The following is a 14915-nucleotide window of genomic DNA, read 5'->3' as shown; positions in this document are numbered from 1 at the left end:
TCCTATTTTATTATTTATTTATCACCCTACCCTGCCTATTAGACAATACGGGTGCTCGCAGCAGTGGGTACAACTCGCTCAGAATCCTATACTTATAACATTTAACATGATAAAACATGTTAAATTTAACACATCATGAATACCCTTAAAGTCCAAGGATACCCGCCCTTCCCCCACGTGGTATTCTTTATAGATTACGACATAGAAAGTCTACTACTATCCTATAGACATTACTTAATTTTTTATTTAACCTAATCAAATATTCTTATTTTAATAATAAAAAAAATACATCGTAAATTATTTTGTTTACAATAGTTTAAATACTAATTTAAGTTTTTTTTGTTCAGTTTAGTTTTGTAATTCAACGCCCTCCTCTTTCTTGCTGTCAACTAAAATGCTCAAATATTCCATTAGTAAGATCTGGCTGCCGAAATATTCACTATTCTGCGAATCGTTTTCCTTTCAAGGTATATAGACCTTGAAAGGAAAACGATTCGCAGTCTGTTGAAGACTGAACTTCTAATACATCATTTTATTCCTTTCGATTGAATTTATTTGTTGGAATCTGTCCGCAACAATACAGAAAAAAAAGTAACTGTCTAAAACAATCGTGCATCTTTTCCTGTTACGTAAGCGACCCAGGACGTCATTCTTAGGCAGCCGATAGCTTCGAAAATAAAAAATTTCGGAACAACAGGGCGGTACACGTGTTGCAGCTACGTGATCGCTTCTAAAATTGAAGCCGTTTATATTCAGTCTGAGTCTAAACACTTAGTTTCAAACAATCTCAACTTATGTCGCTTGGGAACTCAGGTGTAGTCTCCTCTTAAACATCATGTTTAGATGCCGGGGGTTTAAAATTACAATTCATACTCTTCAAGTCCCCTCTATCCCCTCTCCCCCTTTCCCTTCACCTTTCTTCGGAATATCAAAAAGTTCTTGGAGCCCTAAGTGCACTTTTTCTAGAGCCCACCTTCCAAAGCTGTCCACCCTATTCCAACCAAAGTTTCCCTCCTCCGAAGAACTTGCTATGCATCGAAACGGGTTTTTGTGGGAAACCCTGAACGAAAATTTATTTGTTATAAGAGATGGAGTTAATTACTGAATATACGCCAGTTAAAAAAATAAAACTATGTAGTTTAGTATAAATCTCTACTGTAATTTATGACGTCACATATGACTCATACAAAAAAAAAATTTAAAGAAGATGTACTCAAAAATTATACATTTTTAGGACATAGAAATAAAATTAAAATAAATAATACTGTACAAAATTAGAAGGAAAAAATGTAAAGAAAAGGAGAAAATATTCTAAAAATAAAATACAGCCCAATAATCATTAATTGTTATTATGTTTAATTAATGTTAAATGACTTTAGAAATAACACCTTTACCTGTTAAAACTAGTAAGTCATAAATGTATCTAACAATTCAAGATTATTTTCAAATCAATCCACTGAGAAATTAATTAATTATTCTAAAATATAATATTGATTAGAAATAACATTAAGAGATATGATCATATTTTACGTATGTTACGAAAGGGATAGAGGTTTTAGAATAAACATTGTTGTAATTATGAACATAAATGAGGCATTAAGAACCAGAGTAGACCAATAATCCAAAAGGGAAGGTGCTTTGTATTTTCTCTTGTTACAATGCTTTGTCACCACGAACTTAATTCTCACCAACATTTGGGACTATCTACTTTGTTTCTCAATTTATATTATACTTTTTCGATGATCAGTTAAAATAATTTAGTTTTTTTATACATATATCTTAAATTAAAAAAAAAAACTATGGTTATTATGAACAAAAACTCATTAGAGTTTTTAACTTCATATAAATAGGAAAGACAGTCACGAAACAAAGTCGTGCACAATACGAAATAAAGGCTAATAAACATCAACAATTTTGTCCTCTATTGTTACAGAATATAATAGTTTACCCATTGAAGAAATAATGACCACTTTATTTAATTATCAATCCATAAGTAGCTAATTTTCTTGGATTAATAGCCACCAGAAAATGTAATAAAAAAATCCCCTCCTTCAGGGAGAAACATTATTTGACCTGAAGCTTTGAAATCAATTAGGTGAGAAGTTTAAACAGGAAAAGTTCAAAATTAAAAAAGTCAGAGAAGTATTCGTTACATTAAAGAACAGTATTCAGGGGTGTTTTATTTAAGACTGGTTAGCTAAGGTTTGTTGTTCAATCTCACTATCTCCCTTAATAAATATTAGGAACCATTTTTTACTCGAAGGAGTTATTTAGTCAGTTTCCTATTTGACTATCAGTATCTTACTTCACTATCGAATGTAAGGAAGAAAGCTTAAATGCAAAAATTTATGTCCTCAGAATCTTCGTTCGCATTTTGCGTTTCCAAAATCAAGGAACAAATTTAGTCGAAATCTATTGCCGTTTGTCTTTAATTATTGTTTCAATAGTCATATATAAATATGTTTTCATCATTATAAAATACTGCCGTTTACCCATGTGAAAACCAAACCAAAAAATAATTTTCTGTTAACATAGTATTTATATTCACGAGTCAAAAACATAATAGAGATTAGAGAAATCCAAGTATGAAGAATCGAATGCAAGCGCGTCGTCTTGGAGGAAATTTGCGAAAAAATGTTTAATCTTATTAACGTAATCCATTTTTGAAGTTATTCTTTGAAATTTGCCGAATTTCAATTGTTGATACCTTCTCAGGTAGTAAGTAACAGAGATTCCTTTTTTTCATCAAATCACATCTTTATAGAAGTCGACTAATATAGGAAAGATGGAGCTCTAGCTTAGAGTTTTTTTTTTTATCACATATGTCTATTTATTTAATTAATTAACTAATAATTTATATATTTTGAGACATGAAGATATTTATTTAAATAAAATAATATGAAAATGGTGAATGAATAATAATCTTCCTTGTTTAAATTATATTAGTTTTTTTACCAACAAGAGTTGATCAACACAGGAATAATTGTAAAAACGTAAAAAACACCAATACCTACAGCACAGGCACATCATAGTATAAAATATCAACATGAATTTGATTTTAATAATTCAGAAATATTAGACACAGTGAATCATATTAAAAATAGAAAAATAATTGAAGCAGTATACATCACTAAAAACATGGACAAAGCAATCAATTTTAAAACAGACACCAAGACTTTATTTTGCACACATTATATGGATATTGTAAATAAATTAACAATTTAAGGTTGTCCAATAGTTATAGGATTTAGATTAATTTAATATTTTGTTGAATTGTTATTATATAAAATTTGTTTTTTAATACAATATGTTTTTAAATGTAGTTACATTGTTCATCTTTGTAGTAATAGAGGTAGGAGATTATTGTTACAGTTCTATCTAGTTGTTATCATAGTAAAAGATAACCTTCAGGAAGGTAATTATTCTCCTTATTTTTATGTAGTAAGTTTCACTTATTGACAATAATATGTTAATATTAGCTTGATGGAACTAATAAGGAGTAATGTATATATTACATAGAAATGTGTTAAGTTTGAAAATTTGGTTCTAGCAACCTGAAGATGGGAGATAACCCCGAAACATTGTTGTCTTTGAAAAAACTAATATAATTTAAACAAGGGAGATAATTATTCACTCACCATTTTCATATTAGTTTCTAATAAACTCTTCCAGTAGAAGATATTAATTTAATAAAAATTAAATAAAATAATTTGGATCCAAGTTAAGTCTCAAAACATTCTCGATTATTTCGAAAATCCAACTTTCAGCCAATCTCGCCATGCCCAACGACAATCTTAAATATAAATTTATACCTTAAATCCGTTATTTAAATTTAACAGCTATTTGCAGCATATTATGCTCAGGTCATTAATTTCAGTCAAATCATCCAATTTGTTCTGAAATTAATGTAATGTAACTTTTAATTGGAGAATCATTTAACACTATTATTACTCTCTCGTGTTAAAGAAATTGACAATAGTGTTGAACTAAGACTCAAAACATTTTTTTGGTTCAACCTACTGTTCCAGAAAATAATTCCCTCTATAGCTCCTATCAGGTGGCAACAATGCCGCCAGCGACCAATCACAACCAGTGCAACAGACACATTTTTAACCCTAGTTTTTAGTTTTGGTTATAATGATTTAGTTACAGTGGTAATTACAGCCCATCTTATTACTACAAAGTCTCCTTAAAATGTTGCCCTACAACAGTAAAAGGAGAAAGATTATATCTTTATACTTATATTTATATATTTATTAATATTCTGTTTTATTTCGGATTATAGGGATTCTGAAAAAAAAAAAAATTTTTTGTTTTGAGACATAGCTTGGATACAAATTATTTTATTTAAAAAATAAAACCAATCTCTACACAGTGAAAAAATAATATAAAAATGAATAATTTCTTTATAAACAAAACTATAAAATAAACTTTTAACCTGAATTAAAAAAAAAAATAGTGTGTCTAATTGCGTTAAAAATTGAATAGAGTTTATTTTGTTCTATTTTTATCCAAACATTTATTATACTATTCTTCAAAAATATTTAAATTAATAAATCTCTATTATTATAACCTATGATGTTGTATCTTTCCCACTATTCTATCTTTCTGTTGTTATCCTACTATAATTTGATTGATTGTTTAAATTGTATTTTTGTTTTCTTAAAGCTCTATTTAATAAAGCCCAGTTCACCACGTTTCCAACAGATAGCACCACCATCGAACAACTGAACTCAAGCAGAGAAGAGTCCTTTATAACCTCCTGTCCCATCCCAGCTATCAAGTGGCCATAGAGGAGGCCCCTCACCTCCGGATTTTAAAAATAGTACCATTTAGAATGGATATTTCACAAGTTACAAATAAACATTACAGGTAACCTTAAAATACCAAAGGTAGCAAAAGGTAATGCCCAATACGATTTATTCCTTTTTTCACAGTAAAGCATTCACTAATTACCTGTTTCTTTTCTGTTTTAGAGGGATCAAAAAAAAAAAAAAAAAAAAAAAAAAAAACCTATTGAGTTACAATCAACGATCATGTTTAACTAGGTGAGAGATGGACAAGCAGTGTTAGGATCTAATTAATTAAAGATGTCTAAAGATAATCTTGTGAAAATTTCGTTGAGTTATAATATGGCATTCAGATTTACAACTGTTTAAATAACCCGCTTATGCGCCCTTTTCCTATGAATTCTCTTATTGTTCTAAATAAGTTTTGAGTTAAATGTTCTCATTCTGAACAATTGTTGCTCATGAAAAAAATATTTAAGGCATTACAAACTTAATGATGTCATTTTAATTTGCGACAATTTTTCGTATGATCATTATAATAAAATTTAAAAGTTCATATGCCATGGTATGGATTCATGTATACAAAAGAAAGTATCAAGTAAATACAGACGATACATTATTTATTTATTTTATATATTACTCCACAGATAAAAATACTTAATTTCAAAATAATCCTTTATGTTTATTTATGCATGGAGATTAGTAAGGATTGGTTTTGGTAACTTTTAAAATAGCATTATTGCAATCCAAGGAAATTTTAATTTTAACTGTCAACAGCTCTCTTTTATCAATATTTGTATCAAGTTAATTATTGTTAGAATGTATACAGTTTATCTTTTATTATTATTATTTGTACAATACTAAATTTTAACTATTTAATTAATATCTTAAATAGTTAAAATTTAGGTGGTATTATATTTTATATACACATAAGATATTAAATCATGACGGTATTATATTTTATGCCTCTGTATGTATGGATTTATTGACATAGTTTAGTTTTAACACATTTTTGTTAAAAATTAGAATCAAAATATTATATTTTAATATTATCTTATATTATATTACGTTGATAAAATAATTTACTAACACCAATTGGGCCAGACCAACTGTAAAGAGTAGTGGAGATAAATGAATAGCCGAACACCTTACAAAATAAAATATTGCCTTTCTAAAAAAAATAATTTAAAAAAGATGTACAATAACAAATTAATAATATCCGGCCCGGAGGACCAAAATGTTACGACAGGTCCCAACTCTCTGTTCAAAAGGAACCTTTAATAGCCCAACTGTGAATAGTAGTGCAGATATAATAAATGAATAGCCAATTTTTGTTATTTTAATAGCAATTATTTATTGTATTTTAAATGATTGAACATAATAAACTGTAAACCAAAATATTTAAACATAAAACTAAAAAAAAACAGAACCTGATCCAACTTAAGACTATTAAAAAAATTAAATTAAATTAAACAAAATAGAAAAAAAAAATTATTTTCATCGCCGTGGTTGATTGACGAGGCCCCTGCTGTTGGTAGGCTATGTCCTCGTGAAGGTAGATTTTGAAAAGAAGTACATCTCCCCGCCTTGCCCTCTTGGAATGTGAGCCGACGATGTCCGCCCGCCGTGACTAAGATGATTTAGACGTCGGAGATGGCCAGGATGCTAGCAACTAGGAGTGCGTAATGAGGAGAGACTGTAGACGAAGTGTGTGCACACGTAGAGGCGCTAAGAAGTCATCTGTCTGTTTGCAGTATAAAAAACAACAGAGAGCGGATTCGTTTTGTTTTTTATAGCATCTGTCACATAGTCGATTACCGATCATATGTTGGCCGCAACACTAATTGATAATTTTTTAATAAAAATAGTTAGATCTGACCTTTAATTTACAGCATATTCTAATAACTTTTACCGAGAAAAATAGTGTGATTATTATTGAATTATTAATTATTATGAATCACTCAATTGTTTTTAATTCAAAATAATACAAAGATATTAAGAGATTCATTTTTTTTTTTTTAATTTAGCTTCTTATGTTTTGAAGTGTACATAGACCCTTCTAGATAGTTAGATAGGTACTTAACCCCTTCATCCACACTAAAGATTCAAAAAATGTTACATTGCCTTTTCATCCATTTACCCTTTCACTTATCAATACAACTCCCTATTACGACTTTTACTAGCCACGGAATAAACCAGTACTACATCCCACTTCTGGGCCAACAAAGAATAGTAGTGACCGAACTATTACAACTCAATAAGTTTATTATTCCAAATAATCAGAGTTTAGAAGATTATTTCCAATTTCTTTAGATAGCTTATTCGAAAAATAAAACTAATTTGCTAAAATAAGCCGGTTTTTATGTACTTAGCTGACTACTCTCAGTGGGAAAGAAAAGTAGCATACAAAAAGCCTGCAATTCTGTTTCAAATCGAATGCTTATACTCCGTAAGTCACGGGCTACTTTGGCAAAGAATAATCGTCCTTGAGTGCCCTAAAGCAGCTGTATTCGGTCACCAAATCATTTTTAAGTCCTCCTTGACGATTGTAAAGACCAGAGAAATGCTTTCAGATCCCATTCACATGCTGAGTCAGCAGGAGTATTAGCAACGGTCTTTCTTTGTCCTTATCACTTATCATCAAGCACATTGCAGTCCTTCCTCAACTTGATATTAAAAATAATCGGATTGGAAAATTCATTAAGCCCAAAAGTCAATAATCTTCAACCGTTAGAATTTATCATAAAATCAAGTCAGTTTATTAGTTTCAAAATGAAAGTTGATCCGATCGCCAAATAACAAAAACAATTATCTAAAATGTAAATAATAAACATAAAGTTAAAAGAAAGCCTATATTACTATCATTAAGCAGTTGATCATCAATGCCAATATTTTGGTACCACTCTCTAAAATTTTCAATTAAAATAAATTCTCATATCCCTTCTTACTACATTAAAAATTAAAATCTGTATCACTACAACCCATGAAGGATCAGGGGTTCAGTACTATGTAAAGAAGTACTGTTACTAAACCAACGGTTATGCAAGGAGGTGATTTGGTCAGAATCACGCTCAACCAACAGGTTTTTACCCAATTAAGGGTACCCAATTTATGAGGCTGGGTGGACCCCGGGAGGGCTCCAGAACTTACAGGGTTGACTCACTGTAACAGAAAACAATTTTTTGCTAAACCAGTTTCGAACCCGGGTCCCTGTAGTTAGTAGCACCACGCCTTACCACGGTGCCACCGTACTCCCTCCAACTAATCAGGGTTATAATTAAGGTTTTTTTAATTATTAAAATCCACTCGCCCTGTATTTTCTAACTTTCTGCTAACCCGTCGTTACACTACCAGCCGTTTTTTTTTTTTAATGAGTTCTAAAAAAGTAAATTCGCTATTTATTTCCCACTATTTTAATACTTGTAACACTAGCTCTTCTCTTTTACATTATTTATTTCTTATTTGTTGGTCTTCGTCATTTCTATGTCCGGGGAAGAACCGTCCATAGTCAGGTCATAATATAGACAGTTTTAGTAGAATAAGATCCCGTGTAAAATTAAGACAAATCATAAGTTGGATAAATAGAATTATCAAGGAAAAGGAAATCCAGAAGATAGGGAAAGGACCTCTGAAACGTCGAAGACAAATAAATAAGAAAAATACAATAAAAATGAAGAAATAGTTTCACAGATATTGAAATAATAAGAAAATAATCTCCCATTAATGAATACAATTAGTCTGTAAGGTTTATTTAAAAATAAATACTTTCTTAAACGGTTGGTAAATAAATTTGTGGCTACAAAACTTCTCCTTCACCAGTAAGTTGAAATTTAAATGAAGATTTTAACATTATCAGGTAAATTGACGGGAATAATTGACAAATAATGTCATTTAAAAAATAATTACGATTGAGCTGAAGTTATATACCTGAGAAATATTTTTAAAAAATTATTATTGTATTTATTTTTAACACTATATAAGAAACATTTCAATCTTTTTATTGATATAACTGTTTTTAATAAATTCATTTTTAAACCTTGTTGAATAAGAAAGGAAATAAACATTTTGTTTTTGTGATTCAGAGAATTCGTCATCCCTGAATCCTATTATCTGGTTACATTTTTCAGAACTTATTTTCTTCCATTTATTCGAATCAATAATTCTATAAACTTGGTAACGATGTTTTCTTAGAATCTGATATTGAAGAGTAAAACTTTCCTTAAAAAAAGAAAAAATAGAAATTTCCTAAGAAAGTATTATCAATATCATTATAACTCTATATAGGAAAACAATTTTCTGTCCAGCCGGATTCAAACTCAGGTCTTTCAAGTTAGTAGCATCACGCCTTATCACGATGCTACCACGCTCCCTACAGTAAATTGAGCAAGAGCAAATTTCTTATATTTTTACTCAATTATTTTTTTGTCCGGGGCATCCTTTATGAGCTAACACTCTTATTTAAGAATGGAGACTAGGGACCTATTAGTACAAGAGACAGGAAGAAAAAAGGTAGTTATCTCACCCCAATTTTTGATCACTTCAATAAAAACTATGTATAATTACCAGTCAAAATTGATGAGTCTGCCAAGTATAGGTAGGGGGATTAAAAAATGACGGCTGTTTCAAAACCTTAAAAAAACATTAATTTTTCATTAGGAGCTCTATACTATATCTTAAAAACTACCAACAACACTAGAAAATTTAAGAGGACATTATTTAAAGACGTCCAATAGTTCTCGAAATATAGCTCTTTAAAAACCAAAATTTCTTAAAAATCTACTGATAGATTAGTAGTTAGTTAAATTATTTTTAGAAAGCTATATCTTAGGAACTATGTGACGTACAGATGTCTATTAGCACTCAAATTAAAGCTAGTTTAATGGACTATAAAGAAGTTAATAGCCTTTACTTTCGTAAGAATAGTATTTTTCATGATATTTGCTAAAATAAATTGATTTACAGTTGTTCGGACAATAAGTTTGATTTATGAAAAACTTCATTTCAGAAACCTTTGGGCGTACCGACGTCTGCCAGCTCTCAAATTTTACCATTGTAGGAGTAGTAGTTTTTATGATATTTTACAAAATAAATACACATAATGTTAATTTATAGTTGTTCGTATAAAATGTTGGATTTTTGAAAAAATATACCTCTAGATTCACAATACGCACATATGTCTGCTAACACTCAAAATAAAGGAAATTTTACTTACTATAAAGTAGTTAATGACACTTATCTTCGTAGGGGTAGTAGTTTTTATGATATTCACATATGAATATAAATTTGCCAAATGAAAATTAGTCCGAATGACTATAAATCAATTTATTTTAGCTAATTTCATGTAAACTATTACTCTTACGAAGATAAACATCATTAACTACTTTATAGTTCAGTAAACTAGCTTTGATTTGAGTGTTAATAGACATTTGTACGTGAAATGGTTTTTGAGATATAAATTTTTGAAAATAAATTCACTAACTACTGATCTTTTAGTACGTCCCAAACAACATTTTTATGAAATGCTGCTTTTTAAACAGCTATATCTCGAAAACTATTTAACGTAAATAACTCTATTAGGGCTCATATTTTAGCAAATTTACTCTACTTTAAATGACAATCTCTTCGGTTTTCTTGTGTTGTTCCTACTTTTTAAGATATAGAGCTCCGAATGAAAAATTAGTTTTTTTTATCGCTTTGAAACTGCCGCCATTTTTTATTCCCCCTACCTATATATGGCAGACTCATCAATTTGACTATTATTTATACATAGTTTTCATTAAAGTAATAAAAAATTGTGGTAAGATAACCTTTTTTCTCCTCTTGGGCACTTGTACTACATGTGGAAAGTTATAATCTGGTCATTTTCATTTTTAGGATACTGCTATCGAATTTCAACTTTAAATATTTCCAATATTACAAAAAGGATCGCTCGAATCAAAATTGTAGATATTTTTCTCTTATTTAATTTAATATAAAATAATTAATACAAAAATACATGGTGTTCAAGTTCTTAACAAAAAGAAATACTTTTTTTTTTTTTAATTTCTAGAAAAAAATTTATGAAATAAAGCTGAAATCCGTGATCAGCAGTTCTATTATTTATCTAAAAACATAAATGGGCAAATTTTCAGGACTTAAAATACAATTAATCGCTCCTAAACGTTGCAAACAAATATTAAAGACTAAATAATGTGGGTAATATATCTACATTAATTTTATAATAAGTTGCTGATAATATTAATTTGTTTGAATATTACCGGGGAAAGTTATTTTGTTGAAATTTGTGACCAGCGCCACAAAAAACACTAATTATCAAAATTTCTAGACTTTTGGACTGGAACCAAAAAAATAAGGTAGACCTTGAATATCGTTTAAAAAAATTAACACATGTTATGAAAATGTATAATTGTATTAATATTAAGTATTAGTAAAATATTGATTGATTTGATCATTATTGTTATGTATACATTTAATAAAACTGTAATTATTTCAATTAAGTTTATTATTACCTGCAATATTTAAATTTCAAAGATATCAATATCTTGTAGTAGTACACTAGGACAAAAAAGGCCCAGCGAAATTAATGTCAAACCGGGTTATGTACTCCGAGGGACATTAGTATAATTTCCGGGAGAATTGCCAAGTACATTTTTCTCCCTGTCTGCATATATAGGTCCCTCAAGCTCACATGCAGCAATATTCTTTATAGTTCCAGGCTGAAATACGACTGCCAAGCACTGTTAGTTTTAAATCACTGGTAAGTGCTCTGTGTAATATTGAAATAATTTATCTTTTTACGCAGGAGCCTGATGGAAAAACAGATGAATTATTGTCCGTTTAAATATTTGATAAATTTTCTTTCCCTTTTTCATTGTTGTTTCATATTTTGTACTGAAGATAAATAAACAAACCAAAAAAGATTAAAAAAAATTAAAATAAACATAAATTTAGAAATTTTGGATAACTACTTCAAAGAAACAGTTGAAAATAAAAAGTCTTATTTCAACATATATTAGGTTTTTATTTTGCCTAATAACATTTTATTATCACTACAAGCTGTTTATAATTCAAGGAATCAATAAAAAAAATATGTATATACATTACTTTAGAAAAACTCAAATATTTGCTCAATCACAACTTACTTTGAAAATTGACTAATTAGGTAATTAGATATAATTTAGGATATGCTTATTAACAAAAAATATATGCCAATTTAACTAACCATATGCTTACCTAACGTTTTAATGTTTCATAGAGAAATTGTTGAATTGACCTGAACAGAATATCCTTCATGAAGTTGTATTTTTAAATTATTTAGTTCAAAAATTGTTTTAAGGTAAGATAAATTATAAATAATATTGTTAAGTATTTTGAATTGTTGAGGATTTTGAAATCCAATAAAAGCTGTTTTGTGATAGATTGTTCCTGAGGATGGCCGAATTGGCCAAAACATCAGACTTGTAAAGAGAATAAAATGTTTTGAGACTATAATGGATAAAATTTAAATTATTTATTTAAACAACATTAACCAGTCTCAAGAAAGTATTTAAGATTATAAATAAAATAGATAACTAACGTTTAAATCACCTCAATCTTCAGGCATACTTCGTCTATGTTGAGCCACTTTTCTGGTATCACATCAAATAAAATCTTTGGCAATACAGTAAGAACCAAAAGTTCTATCCCCAGTCATTAAAAGCACAAAAGAAAATAAAAAACTCCTTCCATCCATCCACAACTGCAAACTGACCTCTCCATCTATCCCTTCCTCAGTGTTCCCCATGCAGTGTTGCTATCTCACATTAAGATATATATATTTGAATATAATTTTAGACAGTTAATTATCAAGTTTAATATCATTTTGGTTAATTCGCGAATAATTTTATTAGTAAAATTTCTCTTAATTTCACTACAAAGCTAATTATTCTTTATCGACTTCAATGTATTTTTTTCGACTTCATTCTAGAAACAGTTATGTTTTAGGAATACATAATTCTAAATTTAACTTTGGGATAAATCTATAACCATATTTAGAACAATCCGCCTCGTGTTTATTTATGAAATTAAATATTTTGCAAGTAGTTGGGTATCTATAACCTAAATAGCCAGATGTTTTAGAGGGCTGAGAAAAACATTTACAAATCAAGTGTAATTTATGAAAAAATAATCTTATAGGTATAGATTCGCCTTAAACTCTGTTCAAAATGCATTAGTCAACTCTTGAAAAATATTTTAACTACTACACAATAGTACAATTAAAAATAGTTACAATTATATTACCTTATCGTTTTCTGTTCATACGAAAGGTTACATAAAAAGCACAAATCGTAAATTTCCTGCTTTCCAGCCTGGAATTAGACCATGGTCCAGACATGTTTTTTTGTTTTTCTTGAGATTTACTTTCACTTTTAGTAGGAGATGAGTAATTGTTCATAATTTATTTAAGTGTGAAAACAATTATTCTAAGTATAATTGGCCCCATCACTCTTCATGCTCGTATATAAATAGACAAATGTATAAAAATGTTGGAGTAACCTCAAGAAAAACAAAAAAAGTACATGCAGACCATGGTTCGATTCCGTAAAGGAAAACAGCAAAGTGGAAGTCATTCTGGTCTCGTCAGAATTCATTGAAATTAAAAAAAAAAAAACTAATTCAATAATTATTGATTTAAAAAACTAAAAATTTTCTTTAACTGTTGGTTATGTTTGAGTTTAACAAATAAAGCTGGTTTTTCTTGCCAAAACGTTTACAGAGCTCTCGCTAAAACGTTACATATCTCCAAACACCAGTTTAGAATTATAACGTTCCATACGTAACCGATCTAGCCCGAACCAGATATCATTCCTTCCATTACAAACTCCCAAACCACCCAAACCCACTAGTTTCTAACCTTGCTTTCTCTTCCATTCCTGGCAATACTCCGAGGTGAGTGAAAAGAAAATCACCACGAGACCTGTTAATGTAAAAGCGTCATTAGAGTGCTACCAATTTTAATGTTTCTCTATGCGCCTGTATCACTCCATTATAACTGGCACGAATTTACTGAATGTATTATAATGTACAGTTGTAAATTTCAATGAAGATATTAAAAAAAAAAAGGATTATATCACTTTTAAAATTTAAGGCTCAAATTTATCTATATCTATTTAAGGAAGGTTTCTGGCAGACCAATAGAGAAAAGTTCTTTTTTTTTTTTTGTATTTTTTACTTTTGATCTATTTTACTCAGTACCCTGTTTGGCTGCATACAATACCCTACTTTTATGACAAATTTACTTCTATTATCCTTTAATTTCATACAAATATATTTTAAATTGATAAAATGTATTAAATCAATCTAGTTTCCTATCTTATTACTAGAAGTTAATTCGATTTATGATATTTCCCTAAGGTGTCTAATGACATTTGGAATGGTAGACCAATAATAATAATAATAAAAATCTTTAATTTTTTCTTGGACAAGTTCGATATGAATAATAATGCAGATAATAAGAATTGGGCTTTATTACCTTAAACTAAAAAAAAAAGTCAAAAAACATTTTAAAAATATATGTATAAAAAGAATAAAGAATTATTAAAATAAGAAAAAATATTTAAACATTCATTTCTACAAATTTTAAATGAACAATAATAACTTCTATTTAAAGTACACCAAAGCATAAAATAATAGTCCAGATGAATAAGCAAGATAATAAAATACAATTTACAATTAATTTACTATTTTTGGTTGATAACCAAAACAATAATTTCATTTATAATGGGTCTGGTTGGGTAGGAAGTGAAAGAACAGGTGGAATTTGAAGTTGGGGAGTGTTCTGAAGCAATTGGTAGAGAACAACCAATGGTTATTTCCTTCAAAATTTACTGTCATATTTTATTAGTCAGGTAGGATTTATTTATTGCAATGATGCTCGATTTCTATTACCTTTTTTTTAATGTACATTATTTAAACAAGAAATTAGTTGAGAAAATCTAAATTAAAATATCGATAATTTGTGTTAAAGGATATTATATTACATATAAGAAGGTGGTCAGGGTTGCGGTCAAAAAAGAACAAATAGATTTTAACTATTACCAGACCGCAACCCTGACCATCTTATATTTAAGTTTTATGGTCAACTAT

Source organism: Halyomorpha halys, unplaced genomic scaffold (genome assembly GCF_000696795.3).
Source record: "Halyomorpha halys isolate HHAL.00 unplaced genomic scaffold, Hhal_1.1 Scaffold184.1, whole genome shotgun sequence".
In the NCBI taxonomy this organism is placed as follows: domain Eukaryota; kingdom Metazoa; phylum Arthropoda; class Insecta; order Hemiptera; family Pentatomidae; genus Halyomorpha; species Halyomorpha halys.
Note: the sequence above shows the minus strand (reverse complement) of the source record.